The following is an 8,166-nucleotide window of genomic DNA, read 5'->3' on the forward strand; positions in this document are numbered from 1 at the left end:
GGGCTCCATGCTGGGTCCACATCCTAGAATCTAGGGCTGAAGGTGCAGGTCCTTTGTTCGGGACGATTTATTCCACCCGCCCGGCAGCAGCAGCCAGAATTTGCTTCCCGGTTCCTCGTAAGCCTGATTCCAGGCCCCACAGAGTGACTTCCTCGTAGGATATGGGTCTCTATCTTTCTTGCATAGCTCCCTAATCCACTGATAAATGCAGCTACTATTTATTGAGCACCTACTGCGTGCCAGGGACAGTGCAAAATGCCTGTGCATCTGTTCCTTCATTTAATTCTCACAACAACCCCAGGTGAAATAAGTGTGGACCCTATTTTCCAGATGAGGAAAGAGGTTCAGACAGGAGAGGTGTGTCCCCCCGGGCCTCCACGCAGTCAGCGGCCTATCAGTTGTCAGCAGTAGTGCCAGGATATGAACCCAGGTCTCCTCATACCCCCCCCACCTTGACTGTGAGTCTGAGGACCGATTGGGCAACTCCTTCCTCAAACTCTCTTGCACAATCCCTCAGTCCCTGCTGTTTACCTGTTTACCAGGTGGCTCTAAAATCGGACAGACCATCATCCTGATCTTTCCTGATCCTTAGGGCTGGCCCCACCTGGGCTCCCCTTGCCCTCCTAGGTAGCCTCCTATAGAAGCCCACATTTTGTTTCAAATAGTAGTTCAGTAGGACAGGCCAGGAAAAGGGACAGTTATTCCTCACGTCTGTGAAAAGCCCTGTGGAGATTCAGGTCTTGCTCAGATTTGCTGCTCCCTGACCCTCCTCCATCTCTTGCAGGCCCTGCTCTTGTGGACTGAGGCCAAGCTTCAGACAAAATGAGGGCCAGCTGATTCTAACTGGCATGTTCCACATCTTCTGATAGCCCCCCAAGGCGCCTCCAACTTCCTAGGATATGGGCCAACACATCAAAAGGCGCCCTGCAGGGAGAGGAATGAGAACTCTGGAACCTAGCCACATCCTGCCTTAGAGAGAAAAGCTGAAATACAGCCATGGAGGTGATCATGGTTTCAGTCAGCCCAGCCAGCCCTTGGCGTCCTCAAAGGGCCCAGCAGTCCCATCCCTTAAAGGGCTCAGAACCCACTTTAGCCACAATAATTATATACACTGCACGTACCCAGCAAATGACAACACAAAGTGCTTCCTTCATTCATTTACCAAAACACAGGAATAAATATGTATCTAAATACTTCTCTACATATTACCTTCTTTGACTAAGCATTTCCACTTTGTGAATCTTACAGAAATGTTTGTACAATGTGTGCAAATATGTCTTTTCACATTGTTTGTAACAGGGAAAAAGTGGAAACAACCTAAATGTCCAATCGCAAAGAGTTGATTAAATACATTATCGTACATCCCTACAATCAGGTATTCGGCAGCTGCTAAAAGGTGTGAGCTAATTTTATACGTACCAACAAGGCACGTAACCCATGACATACTGTTGGGTGAAAAGAAACAAGTAGCACAACAATATATAAATGTCATTCCTTTTTGTTTAAAAAAATGTATTTATTAAGGTAGAAGGTAGATAGATAATTTTTTTAACCTGAGGATTTAGGACAGCGGTTGTTACCTTAACTGCACATTGGAATACCCAGGAATTAAAAAGATCCACAGGGGACTTCCCTGGTGGCACAGTGGTTGAGAGTCCGCCTGCCGATGCAGGGGACACGGGTTCGTGACCTGTTCCAGGAAGATCCCACATGCCACGGAGCGGCTGGGCCCGTGAGCCCCACGGCTGGGCCCGTGAGCCATGGCCGCTGAGCCTGCGCGTCCGGAGCCTGTGCTCTGCAACGGGAGAGGCCCCGGCAGTGAGAGGCCCGCGTACCGCAAAAAAAAAAAAAAAAAAAGATCCAGAGGCCCAGGCCCACTCCAGACCATGTATCAATATATCACAATCTCTTGGGGGGGGGGGAGAGCTTTTTAACTTCCCCAGGTGATCCCAATGAGCAGCCAACTTGGGAAACGCTACCTTAAAAAAACAGAAGGAAGGAAAGGTTGACTCAGAAAGGAAAATCAAGTTGTAACCTCTTTACATGAAATTTAAACAGATATTACCTACTCTGCTCTTTCTGGGAAAAGAAAGGGGCTGCACTGAGTTAGTTGAGTTTAGCTCTGAGCAATGCCAAACTTTTTGATGACACCTGAGGGGTTCTAGAAGTTGACCACTTGACTTCAGGAGATGAAGTCTCCAAGGGCAGCAGGAAGGTTAAGAGCCCACATTGCTGCACCTTCTGAAGGACGTGGGCCACCACCTCATTAGTAAATGGGAACACAAATGAAGCACTTTGCACAGTGCCTGACACAGTGGCGGTGCTTAACATGTGGTAGCTTATTTCTTTTCAGGAATGGAAAGAGCTCAGAGATAATCTTAGTGCCTGCTGAGTTCCAGGCACGTATATATGGTGTCCTGTAATCCAAACAAGCCTGAGGCCAACATTCATATACCCATTTTACAGATGAGGAACCTGGGGCGTACCGGGGTTGGTATCTTGTCAGAAACCAGAATTAAAAGCCGGTTCTGTCCAACTCTATATTTTGTACTTTGCTTACCACACTCTGTCCCTTCTTAGGGACCTTTTGGGCAGGGATTTAACTCTGATTAGGGCTCTCATTTTTAGACTCACTATTCATTTACCTTCAGAGGAAGGGAATGTGTGGCTGAAGTTACCTGGGATCACTCTGCTTAGAGATGATAGGACACCTTAAAAGACTGTGCCCAAAAGTGGTCTGGAAGGCCTGAAGTTGAAGCCACACCATGAAAGGAAAGGAAAGTTCTATCTCTGAGCCCAAAAGGAAACGTTATGGGCTTTGGGCATTTGTTCTGCACTGCACATGGATGCAGGCAGAAGACCCCTCCAATCTCCCACCCCAAATTTTCCATTCCCTCCTCCCTCAAAGCAACTGCCTGAGCCTGGTTTTCACATCTGTGTTTCCTGGCCTGGCTGGCGAGTTTATCTTTGCACCTCAGAGGATTTGGTTCTGCTCCCGTTCGTTTTCACTTCCCTTGAAAAAGGGAGGTGCTCTTGGGCTTTGTCCTGTTGTCTCTTCCTCCTCCTTTTCACACCACTTGAATCAAGTACAGCAGTCAAAAACAGGGACTTATTGAGTATCCACCTTAACCAGCACTGTGGGTAGCACATCGGTCCTGGAGAGTCTGCCTTAGATCACCAGTACTTCCTCCACCTGGAATCTCTGCTCTATCGTCTCTGTTTCCTGGGCCGTGCAACCCCCATGCCACCTCCTCTAGGAAGCTTTCACGGATCTCATCTACTCCATGTCCTTACAGCACTTGCACACCTCTCCTGCATGGCTTTCCATATCCTGTACTTCGTTTATGGCTATTTGTATGTATGTCTTCCCCACTAGACTGAACATTTCCTTGAAGGCAGAAACAATCTTTTCTTTTTGGCTGAGCTGTGCAGTTTTTGGAATTTTAGTTCCCCGACTAGGGACTGAACCCGGGCCCTCGGCAGGGTGCGGAGTCCTAACCACTGGACCACCAGGGAATTCCCACAATCTTTTCTTTATCTTTGTATTCTTCAAGAACCTAACTCAGTGCCTGTCATATTAAGAAAAAAAAATTCATACGGTTGTTTGCTTAAACTCTTTCCAAAAAAGGATTTTAAGTGCCTTACTGAAATACATAAAGAGTAGCAGAAATGGGACTGAAGAAAAGCAAGGGTAAAGAAATCATGGAATGAGAGTGCTCGCTTCGGCAGCACATATACTAAAATTGGAACGGTACAGAGAAGATTAGCATGGCCCCTGCGCAAGGATGACACGCAAATTTGTGAAGTGTTCCATATTTTAAAGCAACTATACGCCAATAAAAATTTTTTAAAAAAGAAAGAAATCATGGAATGAGAGCCCATAATAACAACAAAAATATTTGAGTTCTTACTTATGCTGAGCACTGTTCTAATTGATTTACATGCATCACCTCATTTAATCTTTATAATAATCCTGGGAGGTGATTACTGTTATAATTATTTTACATTTGAGGAAATGGAGGCACAGAGAGGTTAAGTCACTTGCCCAAGTTCACACAGTGGGATGTGAACACAGGCAATGTGGTTTCAGAAGCTGTGCTCAGGGGCTCCCCTGGTGGCGCAGTGGTTGAGAATCCGCCTGCCGATGCAGGGGACACAGGTTCATGTCCCGGTCCAGGAAGATCCCACATGCCGTGGAGCAGCTAGGCCTGTGAGCCATGGCCGCTGAGCCTGCGCGTCTGGTGCCTGTGCTCCACAACGGGAGAGGCCACAACAGTGGCCTGCGCACTGAAAAAAAAAAAAAAAAGAAGCTGTGCTCATAACCACAGCCCTCAGGATACCAACCACAGACATTCTGTGTGTAGAGCTGGGTTATTAATCTGGCTCTGAGGTTTCTAGCAGTCAAAGCCAAGAAGAGAAGGCGTTTAATGACAGGAGTGATTGTATTTATTAGAAACAATAAACCAAATCTTTGGGAGAAATGCAGCTTTTTGTAACCTTGAGTCTGAGAGAGCTCATCAAGAAGACACTGTTTTTCAAACTTTATAAGTTAATCTTCCATGGGTAAAAATTGTTAAACTCCCCAATACAGGTATATTTATACATATGCACTGATGAACTAATATATTATGTGCATTGTAAAACACAAAAATAGAAATTGAAAAGAATGAGAGAAACTATAAAAACACATGGAAATTCTGCTGAGGACCATCTTGTACACTCCCTGGGCAGACACAGGCCCCTTCTGAGTTCCCTGGTACGGTAGGTGATTCTATGGGATGGATTCTGGCAATAGATAACAGTGGCTGACTTCACATCACCATTTCTTATAACAACAAAAGCATGACACAGAAAATGCATTTCAGCGACAGCAGTTCTAGAGGGACCAAAATAATGTCCAAATGAGTACATCTCTGATTGGCTGGTTTGATCTAGTAATAGATATTTTATTTATTACATATATAAAACTAATATAATATATAACTTAATTATATATATATTATATATGTATAACTAATATCAATTGAGCCTTTTCTGTATGACAGTCATTGTACTAGATGCTTTACTCATGCTCCCCATTTAATCCTTATTGCAATCCTTTGAAGTAATTATCAGTATAATCACCATTTTACAGATGAGGAAACTGAGGCTCAGAGAGGTTAGCTGGTTCATGGAGTAGAGCTGGGGTTTAGACTCATGTTTATTAGATTCTGAAGCCAACGTTCTTAATCACCTTCTCTACTCCACAGAAAATTTGAATATAGATGGTTTTAAACAGTAGTTTCCCCCTTTTACAAATCCTTTTTATTTACCAAAAGAATGCATTCTTGTGGTAAAAAATGCAAACAAAACTGAAGTGTGCAAAGTAAAAAGGCCACCTTTTCCCACAAACAAGCTCACCAGGGTTTCCCCTGTTAGTCTACTCTTTCTAAAGTCTTCTAGACTTCTTTCTACTCACTGAACATGTGTATATACATATCAATTTTTCAAAAGTAGGATCATAACATATATTTTACTTTGAACTCTCTCTTTAACGTGGCTATCTTTCCAGGGTGGTTCATGCAGATCTGTTCACATATTAGGAGCAGATAACACAATTGACTACTTAGCCCTCTCTTCTTAAAATATTCTCTCTGGGTTTTTCTTTCTGCCTTTTTTTTTTTTTTTGGAACTTTGCAAATACTGTTTACTTCACTGAAACCTGGAGATGGGGAAAAGGTATGTGAAAGTCTGGGACACTGAGCCTAGGAGTGCATATTGACAAGGGCGACATACAGGGACAGGGTGCTGAGGGCCAGCAGTGCCGTCCAGCTGCCCAGGGAACAGAGGTGGACGAACATCTCCATGACAAAGGCCTTGTAGATGCTAAGGAACATCAGTAGGAGGACTGCTGGCTGGAAAGTGTGGTACAGGTCATAGCATGTGATCATTCACACCTGGGCAGATGCGACGACATAATGGATCAGACAGATGTTGGAGTCAATGCTCATCTGGTTGTGTTTCCAGTCAAACTCAGTGCCCGAGCTCCAACCCAGAGGGGGATGTAGCAGGGCATAATGAACTTGGCAGTGGCCCAGCCCAGGGTAGCAACCATGATCTTGTATTCCCCCTTGCCGGCATTCTGGGACATGACAAGGTGTCTAAACCTTGTCTATCAGGTCTGCCACAGCCACGCTGGCCTTCATGAGCTCCCCAATGAAGTCATAGATGCCGCCTTCCCAGCTGGGAAAGAAAGTGGCCAGGAACAGCATCTTGCACAGCTGCACGAATAAATAGGTGACCCCGACCTGGACGCACTTCCAGAAGGCGCTGTACTCAGACAGCCTGCTGCACTTGTAGGTGATGAAGTAGGGGAGAAGAAGGCCAGGGCGAAGCAGTCCCCAAAGGGGAATAGTGTCATGGCGCCCAAAGGGGAATAGTGTCATGCCCAGCCCGCCGGAGCGCACCTCTCTGCCTCGGAGGCCTGGCGCCTGAGCCTGGGCCTGGCGCCCACCTTCCTTCTGCCTCTTTTTTCTTTTCCTCTGGGTGACTCTGAAGTTTAGTCCTTTTTCTTTCTCCCTTCTTTTCCTTCTTCTTCTATTCCCTTGCCTCTAGAGCTTATCCATCTATATGCTAACAACTCCCAGACTTACTTCACTCTTTACCTGGAACACTGCAATTTTCTCTATTTTCAATTTGCTTTGTTGTTAGTTTTAAGCCTATTGGAGGATGTATATTTGCATTTGCTTATACTTACAAAAAGAAAGTCTGGAAGGAAGTTAATGAAAGGGGTTACCTGTGTGTGGTGGTGGGGAGTGGAGGGAATTGGGAATAAACTAACCAAGATCAAAGGCACCAGGCTTGAGATTACGAACAGAGTAATTGGGAGAACTTGGGTTTGGCCTGTGGTCTTGTCTCTCCTTTACGGATGAAATAGAGGTGACAGAAGAAATGTAATGAACTTGGTGGGGAGAGGACCACAAGGCCTTAAAACCTGGTCTGAGGCCTAGCTGTTCCAGTGGGGTACCTGTGCCTGTTTCCTTGGGACGGGGGAGGGTTAAGTTATCCACAAGCCTTCTTCCTTGTCCAGGTGAATTCCCCAAGGGCACCTGCAAAGGCCCTGTAAATAAAGCAGGTGGCAATCTAACGACATAGCCCACCCTTTGCAAGCTCTCCTCCTGGCTAAGGATAGGGCAGCCTGCCCTTCGCCTAAATGGGAATGCTGCACGTGGTAAGTTTCCTTCCCCTTCGCTTCCATAAAGTGATCCTCCCATTAAACAAAAATAGATATTCAACCTTCCTATTATAAAACTTATCAAACACATCAAAACTGAGAGAATGGCATAATGAACCACCTTGAATGAATAGTAAAATGAACCCCTGATTCAATAATTATTGACATTTTGCCATATATGCTTTACCCTTTTCTTCCTCCCTTCCTTCCTCCCTTCCTTCCGTCCTTTCTTTCTCTTCCTTTTCTTAAAAATCAGGTAACAAAACATCAGTGTTTAATGGCAAACTTTTTTTTTTTTTTTTTTGCAGTACGTGGGCCTCTCACTGTTGTGGCCTCTCCCGTTGCGGAGCACAGGCTCTGGACGCGCAGGCTCAGCGGCCATGGCTCACGGGTCCAGCCTCTCCACAGCATGTGGGATCTTCCCGGACCGGGGTACGAACCCGTGTCCCCTGCATCGGCAGGCGGACTCTCAACCACTGCGCCACCAGGGAAGCCCTTTTCCTCTGATTTTTAAAGAGCAAATACCTAAAGTCCTACCATTTCAACCCGAAATTCTTACAAACATACCTGAAAATTTAGGACCTTTTCTTACTATTATCACCTCTAACAAATTTAACATTAATTCCTTAGAATATTATTAATTCCTTAGAATACGCTAATACCCAGTCTATATTCAAATTTACCACAAAATTAAATGACTTTAAAGCCATAAAGAATGCCAGATCGGAGTTGCAAATGAAACCAGAGAAGCTAGCATCAACCCAGCAGTCCTCTCAGCACAGGTCTCTGAGAAATGCCAGTGTCCAGGAGTGAGGGGCATTCCTTGGGAAAAGCAAGTAATAGTAGCTCTTATTGAGCACTTACTGTGGACTCCCCTGTGCTGTGGCTTCTGACTGGAAGAGATGACATTAGCTCTCTGTGTGTCTTCATAGTACTGAACATAATGCCTACAT

At 45.3% G+C, this 8,166-nt stretch overlaps 1 non-coding gene and 1 pseudogene across 1 annotated transcript; one reads left to right on the forward strand and one right to left on the reverse strand.

Moving 5' to 3' along the window:
• Positions 1-3,713: 3,713 nt before the first annotated feature.
• Positions 3,714-3,820, forward strand: LOC114905451. Its single transcript, XR_003796275.1, has one exon. It is a non-coding gene; the product is annotated as a U6 spliceosomal RNA (small nuclear RNA).
• Positions 3,821-5,744: 1,924 nt separating this feature from the next.
• On the reverse strand, positions 5,745-6,400 carry LOC114903532 (annotated as a pseudogene).
• Between the last annotated feature and the right edge of the window lie 1,766 nt (positions 6,401-8,166).

The sequence above is a fragment of the Monodon monoceros genome, unplaced genomic scaffold (assembly GCF_005190385.1).
Source record: "Monodon monoceros isolate NGI ecotype Baffin Bay Population unplaced genomic scaffold, NGI_Narwhal_1 Super_Scaffold_21, whole genome shotgun sequence".
Taxonomy (NCBI): Eukaryota; Metazoa; Chordata; class Mammalia; order Artiodactyla; family Monodontidae; genus Monodon; species Monodon monoceros.